Consider the following 16,150-nt stretch of genomic DNA (forward strand, 5'->3'; position numbering starts at 1 on the left):
GGTCCGTTTGCCAAGAACAATTGGCAGAAAGGACTCTGCAAGTAACTTATCACCAGCACAGGGGGAGGCTGGAGCTCTGGAAGCAGAGGGTTGCTGTTTGCCTGCCGCAGATAAACAGCAGGATGCGACCAAGAGCCAACCTCGCGTGTTGGGCTTTACCTGTCGGAGGAGGAGGCCGGCACCCATCAGTTAACTTAATGTTCTGCGGCAACCAGGCGGTTATTTTAAGTCGCCTACGACACAGCAGACTAATGCAGCAGGCTCTTTTCAAGTGCCAAATCCACACTGACAAGAACGTGAAGATAATCTGGTCATGAGGTATGTTTTTTTCACGAATGCACACTCATCCTTGAGTTGGTTAAGCTGTTCTTCTCGGATGAAGCGCGGTATTTTTAAACGCAAGTGAGTCATCAGATCCTGCATTATGGGTGATGTGAAATCTGCTCACAAGGGTTCGCATTTGATATTTCATCCTGCTTCTCTCGAGTCTTATTCAGCAAAATGGTGAGCACCTCTTCATATTGACGCAGCTGCGTTTGATCTTGATGGCTCTTTTGCTTGAGAGAAAAAAAGTAAGAACACTGGAGGCAAATTTTCTTACAAAAAATATATCAAAGTCCAACCTTGTGATAGCACTGCGGTTCTCTCTGGGAGAAGGTCCCCTTGCTAGCTAGTCAAATAAATTCATACTTCACAAACATGGTAACTCTCAGACAGTTACAGCTGTTATTTGCATGGCTCTTTGGACAAAGCAGACATCTTATTAAATAGCGTTTTGAATCTAATTAAAACACCCACGAAGCTAGAATTCTATGTGACACAAAACTCATTATGATTAATGAAATATGACTCAGTGTGTTTAATTTAACAAAGGAATACGGCAAATTTGGGGGTTTAGGGTGGGAAGCAGCAAGAAATGGTATGTTGTGGATTGTCTACTACAGCTGGCCTTCATACTGTTAAACCCCCTTCAGATTAAGGAGAAACTGGAGCCTGTTAATTTGTTCTGCATTTCTTTATATGATTTAGCCAAATCTTCTTTGTGACCTCACTCAATGTCAGAAACCATCTTTCCTGTCTGACTTGGTAGAGATAATTTTTTTGTTATTCTTTCCTCTCCCCCGTCTATACAGCTAGATGGTATTGAGATCCTTCAAATTCTTTTTCTGTGGATCTGTCTTTTCCATAACGTTAGCCAGATCTTTCACTTGAGCATTTATGGTACCGTGTGTTACTCTTCAGCTCTTGCAACATGCTCTTTGCAAGTGTCAGAGAGACCTGTGATTTTTTCCCCCCAAAAAACAGGTGTTAAATTCAAACTCTTATTTGTTTGATCATGCTACTTCTCACTTCAGATCTCAGAGCTGGCTTCCGTGTAGCGTCATACCCAATTTAAGATTCTAGCTTCCTTGACGCAAGGACACAAAATTACTGTTGCTTTTTAAACTTTAAATTTCCTGGTATTTTGAATTCTAAAGTTAGGCTTTACTGAGCCATTAACGTTATTTTTGTTTTGCAACAGAAAGGAGAGTGGTAAAAAACAACACGGAGGTGGCTTGCAATAACATTTTTCAGAACCGCTACACCAAGAGATGAGAAAGCTACTGATTTCCAAAGTACATGCGAGTTGAGGGTGGCAAAGTAATGATTTCCTGCGAATCAACAATATTATGATAAAATTTGAACATCCAAAATGTACTTAACGCTGTAATCTTTGTCCATGAGCCCATCTCAACCTCCTGTCTTCTCACTCCCACTTTATCCCATCACATCTAAAGTTAGGCTCTTAGCACTGGAGGAAGAGACCACACCTTTCCCATATCTTTTGCTTTCTTTTTTTTTTTCTTTTTTTTCTTTTTTTAAGAGCTTAGCCCATTTTTGCTTGCTCTATAAATAAATAATAGCCAGTGTGGTGCCAGGGAAGGAAAGGAAAAAGCTACATTAGATCACAAGGCAAAATAAGAAATCGACAAACTTAAAAATAAATACTTTTCTTGCAAAATGCAGCCCCTCTTGGGAGAAATCAATGCATTTGGTGTTCTGTGAAATGAAATTCATCTCTTTGCTGTAGCACCCCTGTTCCTGTCTAAACTGCCATGGTGTGGAAGGCGGTTTTGGGACACTGAAAAGACCAGGCAGACCCGTGCGACGGGCCGTTCCCTGAGTATCACCTTGCAAGCTGCTGGCCGGCAGTGGCCACAGGGTTGAGGCTAGGGATGCTCCATGGGCTGCAAAAACCCCAGGCAGGGACCAGGAGCTTGGCAGCGGCCTCCACCGTCAGCTACTTGTTTCAGTGGTGCCCTTCCCTTGCGCTGGGCGTTTGCCAGCAGGACGAGTGCCCCGAGGGGCTCTGCCAGGCGAGGCTGGGCACCGCCGTGTCCCCGAAAGAAGAAAGGGAGGAGCAGAGGTGAGAAGGAGCGATGGAGCCCAGAGCTGCTCGCATCAGCATGACTTTTTACTTAAGCCAGTATGGTAAGCGGTGATTGAGCGTCTGTTTGTCTCCAGCGTTATCCCAGGGTCAACGTCACCAATGTGGCTTTAAAACCCATTAGTATTCATTCCTCTTAAGGTATTGGGGTTTTCAGCCCATAATCTTACCTCGTGTTTCTAAGCATTCAAGCCATATAAGCCTTAGTAGTGCTGCAACTTGTTTGGCGTTTGATGTAAAACAACTACTTTTATTTTAATGATGTGCTATCAAATTGATTTTTCTGTCAAGTTTTCACTGTGTGTCTTTCCTTCCCATCTAATATCTCTTTAAGCTTCCTTTTCGTGGTGTCATGTTAACCTTGCCTGAGATTCGGTTCTGCTTTTCATTCTGATTCTGTTTTTTTTCATAAGGATTTGAGGAAGCTGAAACATGGTTCTCCATCAATCTGCTATAAGGGTAATATAAGGGTGAGTGTTGTCTAATTCTTTAAAGTGTTTTAGATTTCTTGTCTTATCAGTAACAAAATATAGATAAGGAACACAAGCTACATTGGATTCTCAAGCGAAAGGTAGGGGGTGAGGAAGTTAAACACCTTCTATGAGATCGGAAGGGAGCATTGTCATAAATGTCTTTCTAAAAAGAGAACAAAATATGCAGCCGCTTCAGGTGCAGCATGACTCTGTCTGTGTGGGAGCGTGCTTGGAGCTCCAAAATGCTTTTGATAGCTTCCTGACCCGGAAAGGCCAAGAAACACCAGTCAGTCCCGAGTAAAAGTAGGAAGGAGCCCACAAGAGAGCTTATGTTTCAGGATGGAGGAGATTTGGAAGTGCGGTGCCAAGATTGTCAGTTGTTTCCACTGCAGTCACGATTACCAGACGTACTGGACTATAATTTATTGCCTCCATCTACGCCATGATAGCTGATAGCACTTTTTATCCTCTCACAGATTACTGTGCTATATTCACACACCCAGCAAGATGGAGTTCCCTCAAAAAGCTTGAGGGACACTTCCTACCACTACTGGCATTGGCAGTACCCTGGTATTTCAGTTTCTGCGTGGAAATGCCACCAGAGAATCTTCCGCTTGGACCCTCAGCTGCTTCTTTTAGGGTTGCTTCTTCACATACAGCAGTGGCATTGTCTCAAAGAGGACTCTAAGCACTCGGTTTGTCTTTCTCCAATCCCCTTCTCACCAGAGACTGATTAAATGTGTATCTGGTAGCTATGCCAGGTAGTAGCCTTTCTTTTTATACAGAGTAAAGGACTTCCTTTCTGTGCAGGCAGATGCAGCTGTTTGTGGTTTTTCTCCCCTCCCCAGTGTGTTAATCTGCTAACCCTCAGCAAATGCACCTGGCAGGCGTTTCTGAGACTGAGGAGTGAACGCGCTCCCTGCACGACTTGCAGAAGAGCACCTGATGCTATTTCAAAATAGCATTTGAAAGTGGCAAAGGCAAATAACCCTTCCTCCAGCTACAAGTCGAGACCTCCTCTAATTTAATCTAGTTCTGCAGGTTTCAGTGCAATCTGTCCCCTAACAGATCCAAACAGATGGCAGACCTAGAGATCTATGAGATCTCCGAACTTTTCAACAAGTACTCCTTTTCTGAGCTGCATGTGGACAATGCCTTCCTACTAGTAGTTAAATGCACGTGTTAAAAAGCATTTCTCTTTCTTGATGTAGAGGACACTGAAGGTTTCCCAGAGCTTCAGACATGGTGTGTACGCAGCACCAGGAGAGCCCCCAGCAAGAGAAGGCCACGTGAGGGACAGCAGCTTGATTTGGAGGGACGGTTCAGAAGGTGGTGGCTGGAAGCTGCTGAAACATCAGCTTGAATTTGGCTTCATCTCACAGAGCAGAGCTTTGCCTTTAGTTCAGGGAGGAATCCTGTTCATAAACTGTGAGTTGGATCGGAAGGATACTGTTTTAAAGCGTTAAAAGGTTTTTAGTTATTGCCATTGACTATGCAGGGCTCAGCACAAGAACAACCTGTGTACATTGTTGTAATGTTCCAAAAAATGTGCAACCTAGCGCCCTGATAAGATGGTGGGAAGGTCAGTGTTGCGGTTGCATTTTGGATACTGGCCTTAAGCAGTTGCTGTGGTTCCCTAGTAGGTGAGAGTGCCAGGAGGAGAGACACAAACCTCAAACGCCTCCCTCGCCTCTGCATAGACGAGACCCCCAATGCCAGCACTGCATTTACAGGCTTGAAGATGCTCATCGTGGGTAGGTCAGGGCTGCGCGTTCCTCCTAGGCTGCCTCGTGGAGTGGAAGGTAATAAGGCTGCGAGGAGTGCGGGCAAAGATGCTACTTTGATTTGCCTGCAGGTGTTCTTCTGGGACACCACCGCAGAGTTCAGCGTCTGATAGAGCTTTTACTAGGTCAGCCTGGGACTCTCAACGCACCTCGCTTTCCCAGCGCATAAAAGGGAGAGAATGATTTTCCCACCTCTTGAAGTGGCTTTCATTAATTAACATTTAAAAACATATTAAGATTAAAAGTAACTGCAATAAAGATTTTTAGTTAATATTTATTTTTACCCCTTATGGAAATAAACTTTTGTGGCCAGTGCTTTGCTCTCTTGAATATTAACGCAATTGTGATACATCTCTCTCTATATATCAATATAGATAGATAAATATGAAGAGATATATATCAATATACCTGAAGAAGCATTCTGCTGAAGTCCATTAAATGAGATATTCCAGGTGCCTGATAATTAAAAATATTCCATTAATTAAAAAACATGCACTTGGCTGAAAAATTTGAATTAACGTGTGACTTCAGCTGATTGAAGTTCCATGTGAACTTCTCTATGCTTTGCTAGTTTAAGGACGTTTGTGTCATTTGCAGATGCAAAAAGCAATGTCTGAAGGCACCTGGTGTACCAGAGAAGTGCCTTGTAAGAATGGTTATAAACGTGTGATATCACACAGTATTACCATGTAAAACTAATAGTTTACACCCTAAGACCGGGCCCACTGGCTTCAGTGCTTCAGGCATGTCAGTGTGAGAAATGCAGCATATAAATTCCCACCCTCCTCTTCTGAGTGCCTCAGTTGAGACAACCGCAGAAGATGTTAGCAGCTAAAGACAGTGCGGTACCTCTAAAGATGGGAGTGACACAAAGCCCTTGATTTCAGCGTGTCCTCCAACTTTGTAAAAGTTTGAATATGCATTTATGCATATTCATGACTGGGGTCATGACTTTATGACTGGGGTCCCAATCAGTACTACTACAATCTACTACCCAATCAGTAGTAATTGTAGTTCAACAGTAGTAATTGTTACATTAGAGTACCTGAAATGGTAAGTCTCCTTTCACCACCAGATGTTGAGCATGCAAAGGGTTGCAAGAGCACTGTAATAAAGCCAATGACGTGTGTTGACTTAAGGAGTTGTATCAAGGAACTGCACTTCCTTCTTCCAGTATCTGAACTTTATTAACAAAGAGAGGTCCCAAGCCAGGTGTCATTGTGACAACACACGTTAATAGGTATAACAGATATTAAAAAGCTTGTTGTCCGGATGATTTCTCATCATTATGTTTTTTAAAATCCATGTTTTTATCTTTTTGTGCAAGTAGGGATGTCCAAGTAGGGTTGTGTGACAGCTGTAACTTGTTTGAGTTAACTGCTAGTTTGAGTGAATATGTTATAAAGAACAAGAAACAACAAACTTAAAGGAAGAATAAAGCAAAAGTTAATCATATGCAAGAAGTTGTTCCTAGGTGTGCTACCTGGAGTGCTCAGTAGAACATATTTACTATTTATTATGTCTTTTTTCCAAAGTAATTCTCAAGTATTCAAAAATGAATCCTCACATCACTCATGCGGGTTGAGCATAAATTTCTTCTCAGCGAAGCAAGGAGACTTGTGACTCATCAGAAAGTGTTTTGTGTTTATTGTGTCTCTCCAAACCTGGTAGCATTAGAGGCTTCAGTTTGGATGCTTCGGCCGACGACGACTGTGCTTGTCCACCGAGAGTGCTGGAGGCTCAAGTCAGCTGCCTGTCAGCCTCATGCCAACAATAAACGATTGACTTGAAAAGCAGGATCTTCCATTTAAAAATAACTTCCATTTCTAAACAAGCTCTGTGTACACAGCCTTATCTAGAGAAGCCTGTATTGCCTCTGCTTTGAGATAACAGCGAAATAAACCGTAGCCAGGACCACATTTCAGCAGGTGAAACAAGCTCCCTTGTCACAGGTGCTACCTGCTCAAGGAGGATCTGCCACACGTCAGACAGGATCCAGGGCCTGTAAACCTGCGGGATGGCTGGCTTGTGCGTTCCCTGAGATAGAGACAAAATGTCTTTCTGTTCTTCTGGTACTTAGACCAACCTGCTGATATTAGGGTCAAAACAGTTGTTTCAGGCAGCCTTCATTTGAATCCATCTCAGTCACACAGGGAGGAAAAAGATGATTTAATTGATTGACGTCCTTTCATTTTGATGTGGTTAATTCAAAGTCTGAGATTCCTTTTTTGCTGAAGGCTTCTGCAGCTCCTAGGACCAGGTATATATTTCCGAGCAAAGAAAGGCTGTCCCATGTGTCTTTAAGTAGAAATAATCCTTGGCACATAAGCCTGAGTGGTGAATGTTGATCACTTCTTCTCGGTTCTTTTCCCTGCAGTACTTTAAAGGATGGTACTCTGTAGGCAGGAGACCCAGTTCTGTTCTTTGCTTGAGTTATTTCAAATTTACACTAGAATTGGAATAAAATATATGCAGAATGGATTAATTACTAATTAATAGATAAATAAGTGTCACACTGACTAAATGTCAAGTGAAAAAGTGCTGCATCTTAACCCTGGGTTTCCACTCTCTCCTGCTCCCATCATGCAAAAAATGCTTAGCCCTTGCCTGTTATTGTCCTAATGTTTGTGGAGAGCAGTGTAAAATCCCAACACGCTCTTTCAAAGAATGTTGTATTTCTTGAAGATAACATTGTCCTTTGCTTAAAAAGTATATCCACTTTGCAGGGTGTTTTGCTGGTGTGAGAGAAAAGTGGCTTTCCTCTTTTTCTAGAGGGTGAGACGCATGCCTGATTTACGCTGCGTCAAGTGCCCTGTGCCAGTGGGAATGACGGTTAAAAGCCTACCTTGCATTATTGATTTAGTGATATGATCTGCTTGCCATCGCAGACTCCACAAAGTGCTTTGTACACACAAGAGCAAGTAGTTACAGCTCAGTTTCTGTTGTTTGCCGGGCTTGAGAGTTCTTTAGTGTAAAAGAAAGTCAGACCCTGAGCCAATTGCCGGTTTTGAGTACATGAAATCACCAACCAGTATAAATAATACAAGTTCAGTAAGAGAAATATGTGCATAAATACATTTTTAATATCATAAAAACAGAGTAAGATTTTCTTCCTTTCCTCTTCTCAAGTAGGAAAATGAGTAGCAGAATAGGTGGAATAAGAGACGCTTTATTTACCTGGAAGTTTCGTAGCAAATGACGCTTCAGAGAGGTGTTTGCTGGTCTTTAAGAGGAATCTTATGACCTGCAACAGAGCATGAGGAACTGACACTAGCCCCTGGTGAAGTGTTTTCCATTAAGACTGGGCTTGATAGAAACAGGAATTTTGGTGGGTTATGCCAACTGGATGAATGTTCTCAGACTACCCTTGGTATCCCCCTGTATCATGATTAAATGACATGTTCCTCTGCATGAGATGGAGGAAGAAAGCAGATTAAACTGTTCAAAGGTTGGTGGTGCGATGTTCTGAGCCACCATCGACCGCTGCTGCTCCAGCTTCTTTGCAAGCTGCTGCTGTTTTCCTACAGGGTGCCATGTTGGAGACTATATAATTCAGTGACAACTCCACCGTTATGCTCAGACAACTGATTGTATTGCCTTTGTTTTCAGAATAGTTATCATCTTTTTTAGGAAGAATTCATTGACATAGGTCCATCTGGGAAGAGGAAAAGAAGACAAATAAGCAATTCTAGAGTAGCTGCCCCTGTGTAGTTGGCTACTTAGGGTTTCTATAAAACATAAGTTGAATGTATATATAACTATATATTGAACTGTAACTACCTAATCACAAGATCTTTAACCATTTTCTACATGCAGAGCTTTATCAAATTGTGTTCGAGCTCATAATCAAAATATTTGTTTTAGTACTTTTTAGCAGTAGGCACACATACAGTCTATACATCTTGGCAAGAGGGCAGTCAAGGAAGGTCGGTTTGTTTTTTAACACATAGACTGAGCCTTCAGAGAAAAACTAGCATGTTTAGTTTTGTTAAACTGTTTAAGGTATCTGTGCTTTTCATTAAGAACATCAGCATGGAAAATTAATTTCTCCCTGGCTGAACGCCTAAAGCTACAGTCACTGATTTGGTCGTATTTACCCAAGGATTAGATCAGAAATATAGGTATCTAATACTTTTCTAGCACACTAAATGTGCTAGAAGCACACTCATATTTCACTAGATAAGATTAAATTCTGTCTACAAAAAGAACAACCTTTCTCATGGAGAATGATGATTCCAAAACCTCTGATAGCTAAAGCAGTTTAGAGCAAACTGAAGTGGCAAGGACACAGTCACTGCTCCTGAAACAGAAGTCTCTGCTTGGGAACCATTTGGACACATAAGGAGAATGACAGAAAAGCTGATGAAACTATAGTGGCTACAGGCATCCCAAACAAACTCCAAAGATCCTACCCACAGCCCCTCTTCCGATCTCGTGATGGGGTAGTGGTAATAAGTTTGTTGAACACAGTGCGTAACATTCATGATGTTTTGATGTCTTTCTCCACCAAACAGGAATTAAAGAGTTGCTAAAGGCAAGCTAGAAAGAGCTAACTTAGCTAAATGGTTGTCTAGCCAAATTAGTTATATTTAATCACTGTTATCTGCAGTTGTCTCACTTTTTGTCTCTCCAGAAATACAGTTATGCCCATTTCCAAACAGTTCCTAGACAGCTCTCTGTGTTCAGAGGAATGATGGCATGCTTCTCTGCTAGCCTCCTTGATGACTTACTTCATCTTGTTTGAAGGTTTGTCTGTTCTTGGGTTTTGTGACAGTATTATTTTCTGTTTCCTCTCTCTTTTCCTGCCTTGTTTGTCCACGAGTGCTCTCCCTTCCCTCTCCTTGGTTTCTAGGGAAATGTCTCACCATCTTCTCTGTCTTTGGCCTTTTCACCCTGTACCCAAATGCTTCCTGAGCACTTTGTGAAGCTCTTGCCTCCTGAACACCGTCCTTTAGTCTCTAGGTTATGCCACGATCCCTTGTTTTAAAGTGTGTGACTTTATATTTGATGTTGATAAAATGTCCAGCTTACCAAGGAATAAGCATCCTCTAAAATATTTGCCACTCTGACAACCTTTGCCTTATCCATGAGTATTACTACCAACAAAAAGGTGTAAGTATTGACAGCCCCTTCTGAGAGCTCCACTCACGGCGCACCGGTTGCTCCCCAGTGAGTAAGGTTTGGCAGTGGGGAGCATGGTGTGCCCTGCAGTCCCCAGTTCCCCCAGTAGCCCCAGGTGGGGTCTCCCAGACAAGGTAGTTTACAGCTGCTCTCAAGCTCATAAATTCAGCGAGTGACCACTTGGCCTCCAGTCAATTGACAGATTAAGAACCAGAGACCTGGCCAGGCAGCATCTCTCCTGCAATATATCCTAGGTCCTGCAGCAGGCACATGCAGGTTGCTGCACTCCGGTACCTTTTTTTAGATTGCTTCTCCCTTTGTCTGTATGGATGAACACCCTGGCTCCTCCAGACCATGCGCTTGTCTTCATGCCTTTCTACCTTGGATGTTTCTTCTCTTCCCCTCACATAGTCTTGTGCTCTACTGCAGACCATGCCTGGTTACCTTTCTTCTTGTCTTACCCTGCTGCTCCCACCTTATCTATTTTACAAATTATATACCTTAACTGTCTCCAAACTTTCTTCCTACCAGTGCTGTGCTGTTCTTTTGGTGGTGTGCAGTAAAGTCTTGGCTGTGGACCTATACCTTTGGTGAACCTAAGGGAACCACGACCAGTAGGTTTTGGTTTTGTGTGTCTTGGATGGGTTTGTCATGTATGTGAAGAAAGAGTGGTGAACGTTAGCCTGATTTAGAAAGAAACACAATGAGTAATTAACATGTTTTTTATATTTCTTTCATTTATCGCGGTATAGAGAGAGTTAACTTTATAATCCATAGAATAGATAGTGTAATACAGCAATTTCTCAATTAATATGCTTCTGTAGCAAAAGAAGAGAAATACTGAGAAGTATGGGTATAACGTAAGACAAAGAAGTAAGGTGAAGAGCTAAAAATGAAGAAAGAAGCTGTTGGCTTGGTGAGAGATAGAAAGAAAAAAGTCCTTGTACCAGAGGTGCAAAATTGTAGATTGTAGGTAAGAAGAGTCAAGTTTGGAGGCAGTGAAATGCATAAGGAAGGCATTTGTGTTTAAATCCTAATCATCCAGCTCCCATTTAAAAGGGTGGTTATTTGTTTTATTCTTGAATCTCTTTGCTTCTGTGGAACCATAAATACTGTATTTGACATCAGCTGTTACAGGGAAAAGAAGCACATTACAGGTCTAAAACATTCAAAATAGATTATGTGACGTACTGGAAGTATAAAACAAACATTAAGTAATTGGCAGCACTGTCAGTTAGAATTAGAGTCCTCCATAGTTATGGGTCTTCTTTTCTAAAGAGAGGTGGCGTCCCAGTTCAGAAGAGAAAAACGAAGGGGAAAAAAATGCTCTTATTGGTCTCCTAAATTGCAGCTGGCTTCGAAAGGGCAACATCAGAGTCCAACTTTTCTTTGGGTGGATATTGGAGTATGCTGGTTATGAGCCACCAGAAGGGTACAGGGCAGATCAGGGAGAAAGTGCTGATTAAAAAATAATTAAAAACAGTTTCCTTGCTATACAGCATGATGAGTTGGCCAGAAACTGTGAGTGAGTAACTCTGTCTACACAAGTGTTTTTTGTGGGTTCTTTTTTCTAATCTTCATTCACCTTCCGGATATCTCAGGACGTTTGAAAATTCTGCTCGTGCTGGCAGCCCCCGTTTCTTGCGCTTCGGGTTGGTTTTGCTTAGGGTATGCTGAGAAATCACGGGGGCTCTGTAATATGTCAAATATCACAATGGGCCAGCATTCGTACTGGCAGATAAAAGCAGCTGCAGGTTACTTAAGAGGGTGTGTGCAGTGTAATGGAAGAGAATTCAACCATGGAAAAAAATAGCCTCCAGTATTCCATCATTAAGAGGAACACATTAAAGCAGCTGCAGAATTAATAGACAGGAAATTCTTTCTTTATGATCCATGAAATCTTCAATCTATATTATCCTATTCTTCCTAACAACTTCTAATTGCATAACTGAATTTCCCTGTTTATTAATTTCTCAGTACAGTGACTTACAATAGAGAGTAAATTGCCTGAAAGCAAAATTCTGTCTCATTTGACCAAACCATAAGAATAGGAGGACCACGGAGTAGCATTTCCAGCAATTATATATCCCTTTCCTACAGCCAGTGGAGAGAGCAACTATTGAAACCCGGGTTTGCGGCCACGGTGGTCAGAGTCCCACAGAGACAGTGGTCGGCCGACACAATGAGCATAGGTTTCCTCCAGAAAGAAGAGCGCTCACTTGCCATGAGATTGCTCTTTCCTTACTGCTGTGCCATTTTCTAGGCTGTCAAACTCGTAACGTTTTGTGGGTGGCAAAATGATGTCATTTTATTCAACAGCTTGTAGTAATTTCCACTCCCAACCCTTCATGAGAGGTACAAATTACCAAAGAAAATGGGCTATAAGCTTACAGATGGCAGTATCGCTTTTCTTTTCCATTGAGATCACAATATCCTTCTTTCTAGCTGAATGACAATTGTGCTGTCACTAAAATTACATAATGCTACGTCCCCTGAGGGGTTGTAGTTTGGGATTCAAAGGACAGCTGTCAAAATACGACTTGCTCTGTTCTGAGATTTGGAAGTCTCTTAGGGGGTTGTACATATGAGTTTGCCCTTTTTTTTGAGTGGATTACAGATAGAATTAACAGCGGAACGTAAATGAGAAAACTACATTTGCATGGCAAGTTAAGTGATACACCTGAGATACAAATGGCATGCTAAAATAACTAGTGTTTGCTGTGAATCACGGGGACAAAAAGCAGGGCTAACATAAATAGCAGCACTATACTGACTCAGTGGAGTAGCCTGTAGTAAAACTGACTTTTCCCTTTGTTTTGTATACTATCACACCATACAACGTGTAGTAAAAGCTGCTCTGATTTTCCAGGTTCTGTCTGATGTCCCGAAGTCAGCTGTGCTGTACTACCCTCCACTGCTGTACGCTGGCTCCGAGTGCCTGCCAATTACTATGAATGAGCATTAAATCAGAGAGTCTCAATCTTTGAATGTAATTAGAAGGGGAAAACTCATGTAGTTTTAGAAGATTTTCCCCAAACAGGAAAAAAGCGATGAAGAGGAAAAAAGTTGGAAAAAATAACTTGGTTTGTGTAAGTGTCATGGTTTAGCCCTGGTAGGCAACTGAGCCCCACATGCCGCTTGCCCATTCCCTCCCCAGTCGGAAGGGAGGAAGTGAGAAAACTTGTGGTCAAGATAAAGACGGTTTAATAGGTAAAGCAAAAGATATGTGCACAAGCAAAGGTAAATACAGAATTAATTCACTACTTGCCATCAGCAGGAAGATGTTTGGCCATCTCCAGGAAAGCAGGGCTCTACCACACGCAGAAGTGACTTGGGAAGACAAATGCCATAACCCCAAATGTCCCCTCGTCTCCTTCTTTCCCCTCTGCTCAGTTGGGCTCTGTTGTGGTGGCTGTTCCCTCCCAGCCTACTCACTCAACATGAGAAACAGAAAAGGCCTTGATGCTGTGTAAGCACTGCTCAGCCATAGCTAAAACATCCCTGTGTTATCAATGCTGTTTTCAGCACAAATCCAAAATACAGCACTGTGGGAGGTACCATGAAGAAAATTAACTCCATCCCAGCCAAAACCAGTACAGTAAGTCAAATACGTGACCATGTTTCCGTCTGAAGGAATGGAGCAGAACACAGCCATTTTTATGAGGCCCACAGAGGCTCCCAAAGGTTATTTCTATTCCATCCAAAACCGAGCATCGCAAAGAAATGTGCACACGCCGTTTTCCTGAGAAGAAAAAGATTTTGTTAAAGTATTTCTAAATGACAGAAGGCAGCAATGTTCAACATGGCCAAAGCAGGTCTTGCATAACGGCCAGCATGGCTCAACATGGCCAGTGAAAACCTGGAGGCTCAGCTTTTCCTGCTCAGATGACTGTGTTAGCTGGGCTGGATGACGTGTCTGGTATTTCTTCCCTGAGGATCTTGGGAAGTTTCTTGTTTTTCCTCACTGCTTCGGGATATCAGCATCCTCTGCTGCCACAACTTCAGCTGCTGTTGTAAAATGCGTATCAGAAACAGGAGTCCCTGAAGAAAACAAGTCTGGCTCTAGTGAAATCCTTGAAATGAACGAAAACATAAGCAAGGAGTGGGAAGCTGGGAAAAACAGGGCAACAAAGCTCCTTCTGAAGGTCATTTTCTCCACCTGCTAATAGTCCTGTGTTACTTGAGTTGTATAGAAGAGAAACAACTGTGGTAGAGAGATGCGTGTGGATCAGACTTTGGTTTGCAGAGCACCTATTTCTAGATTCTGTGAAGCAGAGCACTCTACAGAGGGATGTAGGTTGCTTTGGTTGCCAGTAAGCAAACAAACTAAATGCATAGATAGTATCATCTTTTCATGTCAGGGCCGCAGAGGGGAAGTAGTTGTCTGCACCATGAACAGAAAGGGAAACATCTGCAAAATAGTCAAACTCTTACATAAGATGCTAGTCCCAATTTAGGGACGCATTTAATGTGGGGGATAAGGCAACTGTGATATACAGGCATTAAAACACGCTGCTCAGCTGTGTGTGAATGGACGAGAGGAAGATTGATTATTTTTTTTATTTGCCAGCATGGTTTGTGCAGAAGATTTGTGGGACGGTACTTGTGAATGAATAGGAGCTGTTGGCTTGTTTAGTCTCGTCGAACAAAAGCCGAGAAAGGATGCCACTGCTACCTCTAAATACTGTCCGTGACAGGAAAGGAGTATTTCATCTAAAGGACAATGCTGGCACAGGAACAGCCTGGTATGAATGAGCTATAAATAAACATAGGCCAACTATGAAGAAAGTTCATAATCCTAGACAAGGAACTAACTTTCAGAGTGGTGTAGGCAAAAAAAACTCTCTCCTGTTTTAAAATAGAGCTAAGTTAGTTTACAAACAGGATTGTACGATGCTATTATCTGGCAGTACAGGGACTATACTCCATGACCTCTGAGGTCCTTTCCAGTCCCGGGCTCCCTTGGTCCTACAAAATGTTTACATCAGGCCTATGCAATGCAGAGCATCCATCACCACTCACTACCCACCAAGGAGGTTCTTTGGCCAAGCACAACATGTGGATGAAGAACCTGTTGGTACTGTTTCACCTCTGCAGGCCAAAGCATCCTCCAGGAAGGAGCCGGTGGCTCTTAGCCAGCAGGAGCTGGTTGCCTGGGGAGTTAAGAAGCAGCGGGCTGGGGCTGGGATATTGAGATTTTTCCTCTGCAAAGATTTTGAGATTAGTTTTGCTTCCAGAACTGAGGTCAAGAGCCCTGAGGAGCTTGGGAGATGGTGTACGGAGGCTGTAGGATTCACTGGGAGTCATAATCAGCAGTGACTGTTGACATCCAGGGATGAGACCCCTCTTGCTGATAAACAATGCAGGTTAATTGCTGTGCATTGACAATTTTCTCTTGATTAGGTGGTTAGTTTATCAGTTGTTGCAAACATCAGCTGCCACCCATTGCCTGATGGGCTTTCATGCTGGTTTTTTTTTCTGCCAGATGTATGTTGTCACCCAGAACGAGATGCTGTGAACTGCCGATGAGCGAGGAGCAATTGCAGCAAGCGTATGCAGTCATCGCTGATCCACCCCTGAGCAGTAGCTACTGCTGCTGGTGACTCTTTTTCCTTGGGACCATTTGCGCCAGGTCCTGCCTGCTCAGATGCTCCATGGCGATGCTCAGGTGCTTACCCTGGGACGAGTACCCGGGAAGTTCAGCTCCTGGGTGTCACTGGCTTGCATCTGGGAGGAAACCCCTGCTGATGAGCAAGGAATGATTATCCTTGGGAACACATCTGGGGCACAGGAGGCAGAGGCTGGAGAAGCAGGAGGCCAGGTGATGTTGGCATGCTGCTCTGGGGGATTGTATGGGTGCAGAAGAAAGGTAAGAGGAATTCAAGGCGGAAAACAGTAGTGAGAACGAGGGAACAGGAAAGTTAGTGACTGGTTGGAGTCTTCTGCTTATCACCCCCTTATCTGATGTGCCTTCACCTTTTGTGATGGGACATGAGTACGGCTTGGGTTGTGTGAAACATTTGTAGGTGTTCTTTCAAGCAAACTTAGAGAGGCAGCAGTTGCCACCAGGATACCTGCAGAGCTTCTTCAACTGGTCTGCTCCCCACCCTTGCTGTGTTCCTGAAGCAGTCAATAGAAACAGCAGAACTAAAAAGAAAGTTTATCAGCTCCAAAGGCAGAGGGAGTGGGGAGCTGGAGTGAGGTGGTGACCAGGGTAATTGAATTTTAATCGAGATCCAAATCAGCAAGCAGGAAGCACTAATTTACATAAGCAATATTAATCTTATTAGCATTTTCTGGAGAGGAGAGAGATCTTCTCAAAGAAAGATTTATTCTTATCGGCA

The sequence above is a fragment of the Chroicocephalus ridibundus genome, chromosome 2 (genome assembly GCF_963924245.1).
Source record: "Chroicocephalus ridibundus chromosome 2, bChrRid1.1, whole genome shotgun sequence".
Lineage (NCBI taxonomy): Eukaryota > Metazoa > Chordata > Aves > Charadriiformes > Laridae > Chroicocephalus > Chroicocephalus ridibundus.